The sequence below is a fragment of the Mustela lutreola genome, chromosome 12, assembly GCF_030435805.1.
Source record: "Mustela lutreola isolate mMusLut2 chromosome 12, mMusLut2.pri, whole genome shotgun sequence".
NCBI classification, from domain to species: Eukaryota; Metazoa; Chordata; class Mammalia; order Carnivora; family Mustelidae; genus Mustela; species Mustela lutreola.
In genome coordinates, this window is record NC_081301.1 from 24523708 (window position 1) to 24537321 (window position 13614).

The 13614-nt window shown below is 48.4% G+C and overlaps 1 long non-coding RNA gene across 1 annotated transcript in view; it reads right to left on the reverse strand.

Annotated features, from left to right (window-relative positions):
- Nucleotides 1–12088: 12088 nt before the first annotated feature.
- LOC131812903 (uncharacterized) overlaps nt 12089–13614 on the reverse strand; it is a 172211-nt gene continuing 170685 nt past the window's right edge. The window contains exon 4 of the long non-coding RNA XR_009346542.1: nt 12089–12683. This is a non-coding gene — a long non-coding RNA (uncharacterized LOC131812903). The remainder of the gene's footprint in view (nt 12684–13614) is intronic.

Below are 13614 nucleotides of genomic sequence, written 5' to 3' on the forward strand. Positions count from 1 at the left end.
ATGTTGGACCAGAATCCATCAAAATTCCTTGAGTAAAACACAGGCAGTAACTTCTTCGACCTCAACTGCAGCACCTTCTTTCTAGACACATCGCCAAAGGCATGGGAAGCAAGGGCAAAAATGAACTCTTGAGGCTTCATCAAGATTAAAAGCTTTTGCACAGCAAAGGAAATAGTCAACAAAACCAAAAGACAACTGACAGAAGGGGAGAAGATATTTTTAAATGAAATATCAGATAAAGGGCTAGTATCCAAAATCTATAAAGAACTTATCAAACTCAACACTGAAGGAATCCAATCAAGAAATGGGCAGAAGACATGAATAGACATTTCTGCAAAGAAAACATCCAAATGGGCAACAGACATATGAAAAACTGCTCAACATCACTCAGCATCAGGGAAATACAATCAAAACCACAGTGAGATACCACCTCACAACCGTCAGAATGGCTAAAATTAACAAGTCAAGAAATGACAGATGCTAGAGAGGATGCAGAGAAAGCGGAACCCTCCTACACTGTTGGAGGGAATGCAAGCTGGTACAGTCACACTAGAAAACAGCATGGAGGTTCCTCAAAAAGTCAAAAATAGAGCTTCTACTTCTCTACCTCTACCTACTCTCTACTTCTACTACTACCCAATGATCACACTACTGGGTATTTACCCTAAAGATACAAATGTAGTGATCTGAAGGGGCATGTGCACCCAAATGTTTATAGCAGCAATGCCCACAATAGCCAAACTATGGAAAGAGCCTAGATGTCCATCAACAGATAAATGGATAAAGGAAGATGTGGTATATATAGACAATGGAATACTATGCAGCCATCAAAAAACACAACAAAGTCTTGCCATTTGCAAGGACATGGATGGAACTAGAGGATATTCTCAATCAGAGAAAGATAATTATTATATGATCTCTCTGATATGAGGAATTTGAGAGGCAAGGCAAGAGGTTCATTGTGGGTAGGGAAGGAAAAAAATGAAACAAGATAGGACCAGGGACAGAGATAAACCGCAAGAGACTCTTAATCTTGGGAAAGAAACTGAGGGTTGCTGGGTGGTGGGGGGATAGAGATAGGGTGGCTGGGTGATGGACACTGGGGAGGGTATGTGCTACAGTGAGTGCTGTGAAGCGTGTTAAGACAGGATTCACGGACCTGTACCCCTGAGGCAAATAACATATCATATGTTAATAAAATAAAAGGAAAGGAAATAAAATATGTATACTGAGAAGGAACAATAACAACAAAAAAACAACTATATTATGGATACATGGATACATGACTACGTGGATAGGAGGAAGCATGGTATAGTTGCTAAGTGCATGCAAGCTGGGGCAGTTTTCCTGGGTTCAAATCTTGTCTCTGACACTTACAAGTGGGGTGAGCTCAAAGTTCTTGTCCCTCAGTTTTCTCATCTGTAAGGGTGGTAATAATAATACGTATTTCATGGAGATGTTTTTTTGTTTGTTTGTTTGTTTTATTTAATTAAATTTATTTCTTTTCAGCATAACAGTATTCATTATTTTTTCACCACACCCAGTGCTCCATGCAATCCGTGGCCTCCATAATACCCACCACCTGGTACCCCTACCTCCCATCCCCCCCGCCACTTCAAACCCCTCAGATTGTTTTTCAGAGAGATGTTTTGAGAATTAAAGGAGTCATCTTTGTAAAGCACTTCGAAGAGTTCTTGGCCCCTAGCAGATGCTCTGCAGATACTTGTTATAGAGGAACATAATTAGTTTTTATTTCATGGTGTGAATTCAGCCTCCCTAGTAAAACTTTTCTGCTGATCTCCTAATTCTAAAAAGAGACCCTCTCTCCACACCCACATCTAAGAATTGTTGTCACTGGTATTGCTGTCCTGGCAACTGCATGGAGGGGCATGGAGTTGAGGGTGAGCCAACCCAGGAGAGCCCCGCTCCTCCTCCAAAACTTGGCTTTGCAAAAGACTGACCCTTGGTTAGAGTTAAATTCTCTTTCTTTCGTTCTTTTTTGAGACAGAGAGAGAGAGAGAGCATGAGCGGGGAGGAGAGAGAGAAGCAGACTCCCCACTGAGCAGGGAGCCCAATGCGGGGCTCAATCTGAAGGCTCTGGGATCATGACCCAAGCCAAAGGCAGACACTTAACTAACTGAGCCACCCAGATACCCCAGGGTTAAATTCTTAAGTGGAACCACTGAGTCTCTCCAAATAATTTCTCTGGATGTTCTGCCAGAGACTGGTTTGAAAGACCTCTTCTCTCGGGCGCCTGGGTGGCTCAGTGGGTTAAGCCGCTGCCTTCGGCTCAGGTCATGATCTCAGGGTCCTGGGATCCAGTCCCGCATGGGGCTCTCTGCCTGCCTCTCTGCCTGCTTGTGATTTCTCTCTGTCAAATAAATAAATAAAATCTTCAAAAAAAAAAAAAAAAAGAAAGACCTCTTCTCTCACCCATACCCAGTGGGTTCTGACTCTGGGTCTGGCACAACTGGCAGGAAGTGCAGGCTCATTACGCCCACTTACTATCACATCACAACTGGTTCTCCTGGGAACTTGGCAAATCAATCAACTTTCCCTGCCCTCCTGTGGGACAAAGACAGGCTGTTCCTCTCAGCTCAGGGCAATGTGTTTTCACTTTAGGAATGATTCCTTCCTTGCTGGCTTTAACATTTTTTTCCCAGTTGCCATATCAAGGCCAAGGGGCCAGTCTTCCCTAACGGGCCTGATGGCCACTAACGCCCTTCATCTGATGGTTCTGCTAGGTCCTGGAAGAAAGCACAGAGCTGGTTAAGTGGTAATGAGCGTGACCTCGGAGAAGCCGTCTTGCTCTGGCCCCACCGCCTCCGTAGCAAGCCATCGACTGTGGGCTTCCCTGGAAAAGAGTGCGATAAAGGAACGCAGGCCACGTTTTGAGAGCCTCCTTGTCACAGAAAAGCAGCTGAAAGCTATCACTGTTCACAGGTGGCAACTTTAATTTTACAAATGTCCCTAAGTTCATATGCTGGCATGTACTCATTTGTAAGTGGAAGATCCTTACGGTTTTCGTTCCGGGGCCCCCATCCGTGGAGATGCTGTGCCTCAGAAGAACTCACTGAGCATATGCTGGGCCAAGACTCCAGGAGGCAGAAGTAAGTCAGACGTGGCAGCTGCCTTCCAGGGACTCACGATCACGTGGAGAGATGGGTGAGCAGGGGAAGCAAAGGACAGACGGGCTGAAGGGGGGATGCCCAGGATGATGAGAAGGGGAAGAGCCTCCATGTCCGCTGGTCAGGCAGAAGAGGCTTCCCCATGGAGGTGAAGGCGCCTGAGGGGGCTTCCCAGCAGACATTTCCAGGAGGCTGATGGATATACTAGCCTGCTGCTTCACCACGAGGGCTTGACTGGAGACAAAGATGGAGCCCTCTGCGTTGTGACGGTGATTGGGACCTGACCCAGGAACCAGTCGGAATGAGAAGAGGCTTTTGGTCCAAACACAGAATAGTGCTCAAGATGTCCAGGGACTACCAGTGCCCGAGAACCAATGGGGTGTGAACTCACCAAACACCAGCAGGGTGTTTGGTCCTGTTCCAGAACACCAGCCCTGGGGCAGGAAATGGCCTATTCTCTCCTCTGTCAGCCCCTTTCCCTGGACAGTGAAAACATTTCCTTCAGATTCTCCACCATTTTATAAATGTGTTATCAAAACTCAAGGAGACTTGTCTCAGGTTCCCCTGTGACAGGGGTCTATGTGCCCTAGTCCCTAGGTGCTCAGTAGAGCTCAGAGGTCAGCTGTCCCCAGAGCTTCAGGAATGAACTACTTCTCCATTCCAAGAAGCCTCCTGTGACCTAATTCCTTGTCCTGGGAAAGAGGAAAACCAGGCTCCAGCTCCCTCTGGGTCTGGCCTGTCACCAGCCCTGCCAGGCCGTGAGCCTGTCAGGGTAGGAAGCTTAGCCACTCATTCTTGGAGGCCCAGAGTCCAATGGGAGATGTCCAGTGCATGTGGGCTCTTTGCTACAGGCACCAAGAGGAACAGCAATGCCGTGACTTCTGTACTTCACTGACATGAGGATGTGGGGGGTTGAGAACTGGCCCCCCCTCCCCAACAGAAAGAATTTTTTCTTGGAGTGACGCTGGAGATACAGCATTTGCAGTGTGTGAAACTTAAAACAGAACACTCAAAAGAGGAGGAATATAAACACCCACCTGCTTTTCCAAGGACATAAAATAGCTTTTAGAATGACACAAAGCCTCCTCTTTGTGCATATTTCACTCCATAGGGCACTTCCTAAATAAGTTGATGAATCTGGGTCCAGAAATTCTATCATGTGACTTAACTAGCTTTTTTTTTTTTTTTTTTTTTTTCCATCTACCCTGATTGAAGCTGAAACATTCCAGGGAAAATCACTTTCCAAAACTTACACTTCTCTGGAGAGGCAGAAAACAGCTTTCTTTCAAACCCACTGTAAAGATTTCACTTAAAAAATAAAATAAAGTAAAATAAAATGGAACCAAACACTCCTGGCATCTAATCTGACTACAAATTGAAAACTATACTAGTGTTTACATGGTTTGGGGTTTTATTAGGAAAGAGCTGCCCAGCATGAATAATAGGATGTTTTTAGCTGGAATGGAATCCCGGCTCTCGCTCTCGCCAGACTCTGGGGAAATGAGAACCCCCTGCCCATGCTCCAGGCCTCCACTGGCTTCTTCAAGGAGGAGATGCTTGATTTAGGATGCAAATAAGAATCACGGCATCGTGGATTTCCACATAGAAGACTGAGGTGGCTTCCCACATCGCTGGTATACGGATGTCATCCATCCCACTGTACAAATGAGGAAACTGAGGCTTAGTGGATTCAGTTCCTTTCCTAAGACTACATAGGAGGTAAGTAGGAGAATACAATTTTGCATCTGAGTTTCTTTATTCATTTGTCAGAGGCTTGATTCATCCAACTGACTCAGCGTTCTCAAAGTGTGTGTGTGTATGAGAGACAGAGACAGACACAGAGGGAGAGAAAGAGATTGTCTTTGCCTCCTGTGGAGTATTTGCCCATGTCTGGAGACATTTTTGGATGTCACAACCAGGAAGGGCTCATTGCATCTAATGAGATGTGGGTAAGTATCATACAATGCACGGAACGGCCCCACCGCCACCAACAAAGAAGACTTAATCAGACCCCAAAATGTCAACAGAACCGAGATTGGAAACCTGGAACTGAGTGTAAGGCCCAGATGACTACTTGAGCACCTGATGGTTCTGAAGGACACACAGATGCTTGTTCTCACAGTCACACCAAAACAATGAGAATCCCTGGATAACCGACAAGTTCCGTCATCAGTAGAAAAGAATACCTACATTTTTCATGAAAATGATTTCAGGGAGAGGTGGTTAACTAATTGTGATAGAAATATTTGGGGGAAAATTAATGGAGCTACTTCCTTTTCCTTTCTTTGAATCACGATGGAACCTTATCATTCTGGCGACATTATAGTAGAAGTCATAGAGCCCAGCCCCAGAGGCAGAACACCCCTTTGGAAATTTCCTGGGGAGATCCCTGAGAGCCAGTGGCAAGTCCAGGCCACTGGCTCAGAGCGCAGCATTGTGACCTTCTGTGACTAGGTAAGGGTCTGAACTGCCTCTTTGGGGAAATCACCCTCCAGAGGTCCCCAAAGCCAGAGCTTGATGAGTTGGGGTACTTAGTAGGAGTGAGCTTGACAGATTAGAAAAAGGAGGGAGGAGTAAATATGGAATCATCAGAACCACACCCAGGAAGATTCCAGAAATGGGAAACAGGAGCAAAGGGGCAGAGAAGAGCTCGGGAGCCAGTAAATCATGGACTTGCACAGAAAATGGCAAACAGGCAAGAACGAACAGGGGCTTGTTGTGAGCATGGCCACACTTTGTCCTGGAGGGCTCCAGCTGCTGCTTTTAGGGGTACTAGATGAGATAAGAAGCCGATGAACACAGTATAATCCTGCTTCGACTCCGCGGTAGTATCTAGTTCTCCTGCCTGAAACCCCAGCTTTTCCAGTCATCTGAAATTCAAAAAGGCTAGCTCTACAGTTTGAGACAGAAATGAGGGCTCCGCCATGCTGTGCCACTGACCAGGCAAGGCCTTTCCAGGGGATAAGGCACACGTGCGTTCATACTTCCCAATGCCAGCCCTCGTGGGCACTTGAGCTCTAAAAAGGCCAATTCTGAGCTTTATGGCAACACATGTGGGGACTATGGCCCCGGAAGCAGGATGGGGAAGACGCGATGTGCCTGGGGCCACATATGCACAAAGACTCAAGGAGTACGTGTTCCAGGCCATGCAGGGCCCACGGAGCTGGGGCAGAAGCCGGCCTGTGCCATACTGTACTTAGCCTGTGCTCTCCAATTTCATCATTTCTGGCTCAAAATGGGCCTGCAATTTTCATTTCTTTATGGGCTTAAGTAATCTATTGCAAATGTCACCAGGAGGCTGTAATGCATTCTTGCCGAGGAAACTGTTCTTTCTCTTCAGTAACTTTCTGGTTGAAGATCTGCCGGGCCGGGTGACTGTTTTACATTAACTATAATGGTGTTTACATTGGATGCACCGATGTTTAAATCACTGGATGTATTTGTTATGAGTAGGGAGGCAGTGGCATTGTTTAGCCCAAGTATCTGGGTTCGGGGTGTGTGTGTGTGTGTGTGTGTGGTGGGGGGTGCTTCTATTAGTATTGATAATATTTTACAAGAGACCTTGCAGAGATGTTTATAATAATAGCAATGCTGTTTATCTTACCAGGATTATGTTGAAGCAACTTTAATTGTATTCATATTAAACATATCAATGTTAGAACTGATGTAATATGTTTAGCATTAATATGAAAGTTGCTAAGTTGGGGGCTTTTGAGATAGAATTAAAGAGCTAGGAAGACAATGGGACATATGGAAAGCATTTGGGGGGTTTCTGTTCTTGTCTAACAAGAAGGATTAGTGCGTTCGCCGAAATACAGTGTAAGACGTACAGCGGGCCGCACTGCCCGCATCTGTTTCCCTTACGACGAGGCTCTCTTGGCTTGCTCGTGCGCACGCTCGCTCGGCGGTCCTCGCGCTCTCCCAGGCTCCACCAAAACCCAAATGTCAGGGATACCTCAGATGCTTTGCAGCTGGCTGTCGCACCCAGAGATGTTTCAAAATGGATTTTGTAATGGCTTATAAAAGTCCCACATTGTGCACGGGCGGTTATTGAGTGTGATATAGTGTGCACAAGAATGTTCCAAATTCCCTCCGCGCTGTATCCATCAATCTGGCTCTATTAGGGTTGGCAGGATAATGGCTGGAGTGCGGCTCTGGACTTTATCTCCAGCTGAAAGAAGCATCCTAATTATCCACTCATCAGAGCTACCCCACTCCTGGCTCAGGGAGACCACTGCCAGCTCAGGCCCAGAAATTCCAAATCCTCACAGTCACCCGCCAGGCCCTCAAAGGCCAAGATGCAAGACTGCGTCCAGCCCAGCTGGGGATTCGTGGTCCCCCATAAATCCTGGTGATCCATCTGATCCCGCAGCTGGACATACTGTCCATCCAGCGAGCCCATCAAGGCTCCGTTTCCCATTCCCCCTCCTTCCTGTCCTGCCCAGTTCCCTGGCCCCGGGGCGATGCTCGGACACAGCTCAGGCCAGAGCTCTGGTTTTCTCTAGATGGAGGATAATAGTTGTATCTCCCTCCTCAGCCTGTTGGGAGAATTGAATGGGGGAATGGTGACAGACGGCACCTAGCAGAGTGAGACCCTCACGTACGTGTTTTTGGCACAACTAGAAAACATAGAGGAGCTTTAGGGCTTTATAGGAAATGAAAGGTTTGCTTGACGGAGACACGTCTGTTTTCTGCAAAATACTCAAAGACTATAAAGAAATTTCTTCTCTACACAATACGGCTCATGGATATGATCCCATAAGCTTGTATTCTCATCATCCTTATTTTCACCCCCATTTTACCAATGAGGAAACTAAGGCTCAAAGAGATGAAATGAGTTGCCCATTTGCTCACTAATTATTTCCTGAACTCCTCTGTGCCGGCCACTCAGACTATAGAGGTCAGCGTCCCTTTTCCATCTCGGTTAACAAGTGAACCGAGTGAACACAGGGGTTTGCCTGCTCTGTGTATCTTTCCCTTCCTAAGCCACCCTGCTGCCTCCCTTCCAGAAAATTCCCAGGTGTGCAAATATGTGGGAGGGGACTAGGATGGAGCACATGCATAACTAGTTGTGTTGTAAGGTACAGAGAACTTCACGGAGAGACGGTGCGGTGGGATTTGAGAAAAGGAGTGGACAGGGACTGGTAGACACAGAGGCCTCATGGAGGAGGTGAGGTTTGAGCTCTGCTTGGGAAATCAACAGGATTTAAATATGCAAAGGGAAAGTAGGACACTTGAGGTAGAGGGTGAGCAAAGGTGTGGGGCAGGAATGCAGGAGGCACAAGTGGGGACTACCAGGTAGTTACCTTTGGATTCCAGGGATAGGAATAGAAAAGGAAGAAGTGGTCCTGCTGAGTGCTGATGAGTAGTAGATCAGGGCGAGTGGAGGAGGTAAGTTTTTCCTTCAAGAAATAGGGAGCCATGGGAAGTTTTAGAGCAGCAGCATGACATACATGACCAGAGCTATGTTATCAGAAGATTAGACTAGAAGCTTTGGATGAAGTGGGTGTGGGAGGAGGAGGGACAAGCTAAGCAACGGCACGGTAATCCAGGCAAAGGTGGGGGGCTGGGGGCGGTGATAGTGGTAGACAGGGGCAGAGAATCTGCAAGCCAGAAGTAGAAATGTGACTACATATAACTGTTTCCTCCCTTTGCCCCCTAAAGGAGCCATAATAGCAGCTCAAATGTGCTACCAAGATTCAGCCAGGTATTGCCTTCCAAACAGTGGTGGGTGGCGTCCGTGCATCTCACCCTGAACGCCCACTTGGGAGGATGGAGGAGATTGCTGGGGCCACTGGAACAAAGCACCACAGTCTGGGCGGCGTAAACAGAAATGCATTGGCTCAGTTTTAGAGGCTGGAAGTCCCAGATCACGGCATCAACAGGATGTCGCTTCTGAAGTCTCTGTCCTTGGCTTGTAGATGGCTGTCTCCTCTGTGGATGGTCTTCACGTGGTCTTCTCTCTCTACCTGTCCGTTTCCAAATTTCCTCTTCTTACAAGCACACCCATCATACAAGATTAGGACCCAGGCTAATGGCCTCTTTAAAGACGATCTCCAAATACAGTCACATTCTGAAGTAGTGGGGGTCAGGACCTCAATATATAAACGGAGGCAGGGGGACACAATTCAGCTCATATTCAGAGAGAGAAATTTACAGTTTCCCCCTCATGCTTGGTGTTGTGCAAACCCACCCCCAATCATAAGGCAAACTCTCAGGTTCTGCTCAATGGCTCCAAGGAAGGCTCACCTCGTATGGGAGCAGACAGAAGCAGGCGCGGGTAGGATTTAGGGTGGGCTCTAGCCTGCCTGTCCCATCCAGATCACACCTCTGCCACTCCCTAGCTACATGACCTTGCCAAGATTACGTATTCTCTCCGCACCTGCATTCTCTCATTTGTGAATAGATAATAGTAATCTCCACCTGAAAGGCTTGTCATGGAGGTTCACAGGGTGAATGTATGTAAAGATCTCACTTGGTGCCTGATAAGTGCTCAACACATGTTAATTATGACACGCATTCTGGCCACTGGCTGAGATGGAGGTGTTAGGCAGTTCAAGGCAATAGGTCAAGTAGGGCTTTACCAAGGACAAATCAGGTCCAGAGTCTTTTATTAGCATTTTACAAGCCCACAGCCATGTGCGTGTTTTTCTTCTCCAAAAGGCTGCACAGGCTAAGGAAGACCACATCCTTGCCTTGAGGTTACTCTTCAACCTGAGGACTTCAACCTGAGGGCGCCTGGGTGGCTCAGTCGGTTAAGCATGGGACTCCTGCTTTCAGCTCAGGTCATAATCTCAGGGTCATGAAATCAAGCCCCGAGTTGGGCTCTTTGCTAAACGTGAAGCCTGCCTAGGATTCTCACTCTCTCTCCCTGCTCTTCCCTCTCTCTCTCATAATAAACAAAAAAAAAAAACAGTTCATGGCAAAAATCAATCAATCAATCAATCCATGAACAAAATATCAAAATTTTCAATGAAACTAGGATCGGACCCCACCCGTTGCCCAGCAGCCTTGCTCACCTCACCCTAATCCTGTCCCTGGACACCCAGGGTTCCTTCCTGAGGCCAGTCTCTGTGACCTGCCCTCGGGGGAGAAACCATCTGGCCATTGCTGAGCCGTGGGACTTGAGGCCTACATGGAACCGTCTAGCATCTCCTACACCACAAGTGATTGAGTGGCAGGCTGAAGATAGACGAGCCTCCTAATGCAGTGCGGGGAACACAGTCGGCACCTGAGCAATGCTTACGGGAGCTAGAGAAGTCACGGTAGGCACTCACATCACTGGTTGTGCACACTGAGTCGGGGAACGGGCATCCACGTTCAGGAGGACATCGTCACGAAACAGAGGCACCAAACTATGACCTCAAGAGGAGAACAGATGTGCATCTCAAACAGTTCCAAGTGGCTCCTGCAGAGCCAACAAACCTCTATAAAATCAGAATACCCCGGAATGGAGGAGACAGGTAAAGATCAGAGATGGTCTGTACCCTGACCGATGTTGCAGAGTGGAAAGACCAAACAGAGCTCCAGACGGTGCCCGAAGCAGAAGCCTGGACATTATACCTGAGCATCAGAGTCACGCGTGGGCCTGCACAGGAGTCCCATGGTGCTCTGGGTGGGTTTGCTGCTGCTCCCAGATGCTGAATAGGGTACAGCCCAGAACATAAAGGGGAGCCACAGAGGGACTCTGTGGCCAGGTGGGGGGTAGCCCAGGCTGCACAGAGCTGATGCTACCCACCGAGCTGCAAGTTCCTCATAGTCTGGCTAGCACAGCCACGCTTCCTGGAGGCCCAGCAGAGTCCCAGTGCATGCCCAGTGTTCTGGCTCATGATTTTACTATCAAACATGTCCCAGTCTGGACCTACGCCTGAAGAATCCCCGAAATACAGCACCTCTCCAGCAGAAGACATGGAACTGTGGCTTTTTCTCCTCCACACGTAAATCCTTTCCACCTGACTGAGAGCTTCCTAAGGGCCAGGTCTGGGTCCACAGGGGCTGGCCTGGAGTCCGGCTCAGAGCAGGCACACTGGAAATCTTTGCTAAGCAGAATGAAATCAAGCAAGCCAGACAATGCCTGTCCCCTGCCACGGTGTCGGCCTTCCCGGGGCTCCCCATAAAGGCCTTCCTTCCCCGGCTCTGCGTCCTCCCAGGCAGAGACGACTGTCTCGGGGCCACTGTGCTGGGCATGAGTCAGAGAGGAAAGCAGAAGTGAAAGCAAGCCAGAAAGCAAAGAGGCCCTCCCTGGCTCGTACTTGGCATGGAACCAGCGCAGAAGGCATATCCTGTGGGACAGGGACCGGGACTCTGCTCTTTCCGCAGGAAGGGGAAACCCCAGTCCTGTTTCCCAAGCTCCTACAGCAAGCCCCAGAGTGCCCACAGCTGGGAGAGACGACATACCTTAATGCATAGCATCCCTCATGGGCCCTTTAGCTGAGGACGCTGCTCTGAGTGCGAGGAACTCGGGGCCAAGAGGCACAGGCAGCTTCCGGGATTGGGAAGAGGAGGAGTTCGGCATCACTCTGGGCCTCAGTGTGACCTTTCTGGATCCCACGTCTGTCTCCCTCAAATGTTCCTCTTGGGCATGAAGTCTCTCCTGAGCAAAGGTCCACCCCGGTGGCTGCCTTTGCTCCTCCCCCCGGCTCTGAAGGTAACAGGCTTTATTCCCTTGGCCACCATTACACGGTCGGCGTCCTCAGGGCCCCTTGGATCTGTGGTTCTCAGACTTCAGCACATCACAATCTCTGGAAGGGCTGACGATACAGATCGCTGGGCCTCCCCACCCCAGAGCTTCCGATTCAGTAGGTCTGGAGTAGAGCCCAAGAAACTGCATTTTCTTCTTTTTTTTTTTAATATTTTATTTATTTGACAGACAAAGATCAGAAGTAGGCAGAGAGGCAGACAGAGAGAGAGAGAGAGAAGAGGAAGCAGGCTCCCCACTGAGCAGGGAGCCTGATTCCGGGCTTGATCCCAGGACCCTGGGATCATGACCTGATCCGAAGGCAGAGGCTTTAACCCACTGAGCCACCCAGGCACCCTGAATCTGCATTTTCTAGCGAGTTCCCAGAGGACACTGATGTTGGTCTGGGGAGCACACTCTGGGTCTGGGGTTGGTCTGGGGAATACACTCTGAGAACTGCTATTCAGGGATCCTCTTTGGGAAGAGGCCTGCTCCCAGCAGCGGGATGGTTCCCCCACGCAGCACCCCTCCATCTGGCTGCACGATATAATCAGCCGGGGAGCTTGGAAAAGGTCCCACACTTCAGCCCACACCCTGGACCAATTACATTCAGATCTGGCAACGGGACCCAGGCCACAAGTATTTTTTTTAAGTCTGCTCAGGTGATCCCAGGGTGCAATCAAGGTTAAGAAACAGTACTCTCAAGCCGATTTTCCACAAACCTGATTTCCCTTGGCCCTTCTGCCAATCACAGCTGCCCCTCCAGTGCGAAATGAGCTGGTCCCCTTTCTCCTCCACGTCCTCTTGGCATGATTTTTTCCACGTCATCACAGAGTCCTCTCGGCTTTCATCCGTCTTCACGGGGTGCTGGGTGGGAGCTGGCAGGATCGTAGTTTGTAACAGTTTAAAATAAGATTATGTAAATACTTATGCAACATTTACTTAATGGGGGATGGCGAGAAATTTATTTTCTCTCAATACAAGTTATGTTCAGAACCGGGTTCTCCTGATAATTTACCCCCATGGTCAAATGACATCCAAAAAAGACATTTCCCATTTTTCTGTGGTTCTGAAACTCCCTTCAGTTGTCTTTTGTGATTTTCTGAATCAGACCAACTTCTTGGGAGGACTAACAAAGGTTTAAGTTGCAATAGCAAATGAATCACTAACCAAGAACACCACACCAGCATACGCTGGGGTTCCAGAGTCTCGGCTGACAGCTTCTGCCTGAGCAGGCCATAGAAGTATGCAGCCCAACTGGGCAATTGCTGGCAAGGCTTTTTTTTTTTTTTTTTTTTAAACTTCCACTCAAAGGCGTTTTGTACTTGGGTGAGAGAGAGACCAATTTACATTTTGCCAATTATGTAAAGTGTTACACAGAGTTTCTAAATAAACTGGCACCGTATTCCAATTCATTCCCAGGAAATTTGGCCTGCGAAGCCTTGGTACCCCTGGAGGTGGTCCAGCTGGCCTCCCCTTCCATCCACTTCGGCTTCCAAGTTATTCTTTCCATTACAAGCATTCATGGAGGTAGGTACGATAACCATTCTGCTCACCAGCAGAGTTGGCTCTTACCAAAATCAAGACAGAGACATTCTCAGGCTGGGGGACACTGTCGCCAATGCCCAGAGGCAACCGAGAGGCCCCCGTAAGGCGAGGATCACAGGCAAGGAGAGGAGAGCATCACTGATCTGAAGAGGGTATGTCACGTGATGGAGTGGAAACCGTGAGTTTGGAAAATATTTTTGAAAGTCTGGCTTAGGAGAGGAAGAGGGAAATGAGAGAACTCTGGAAAGAAAGCAGGGCCCA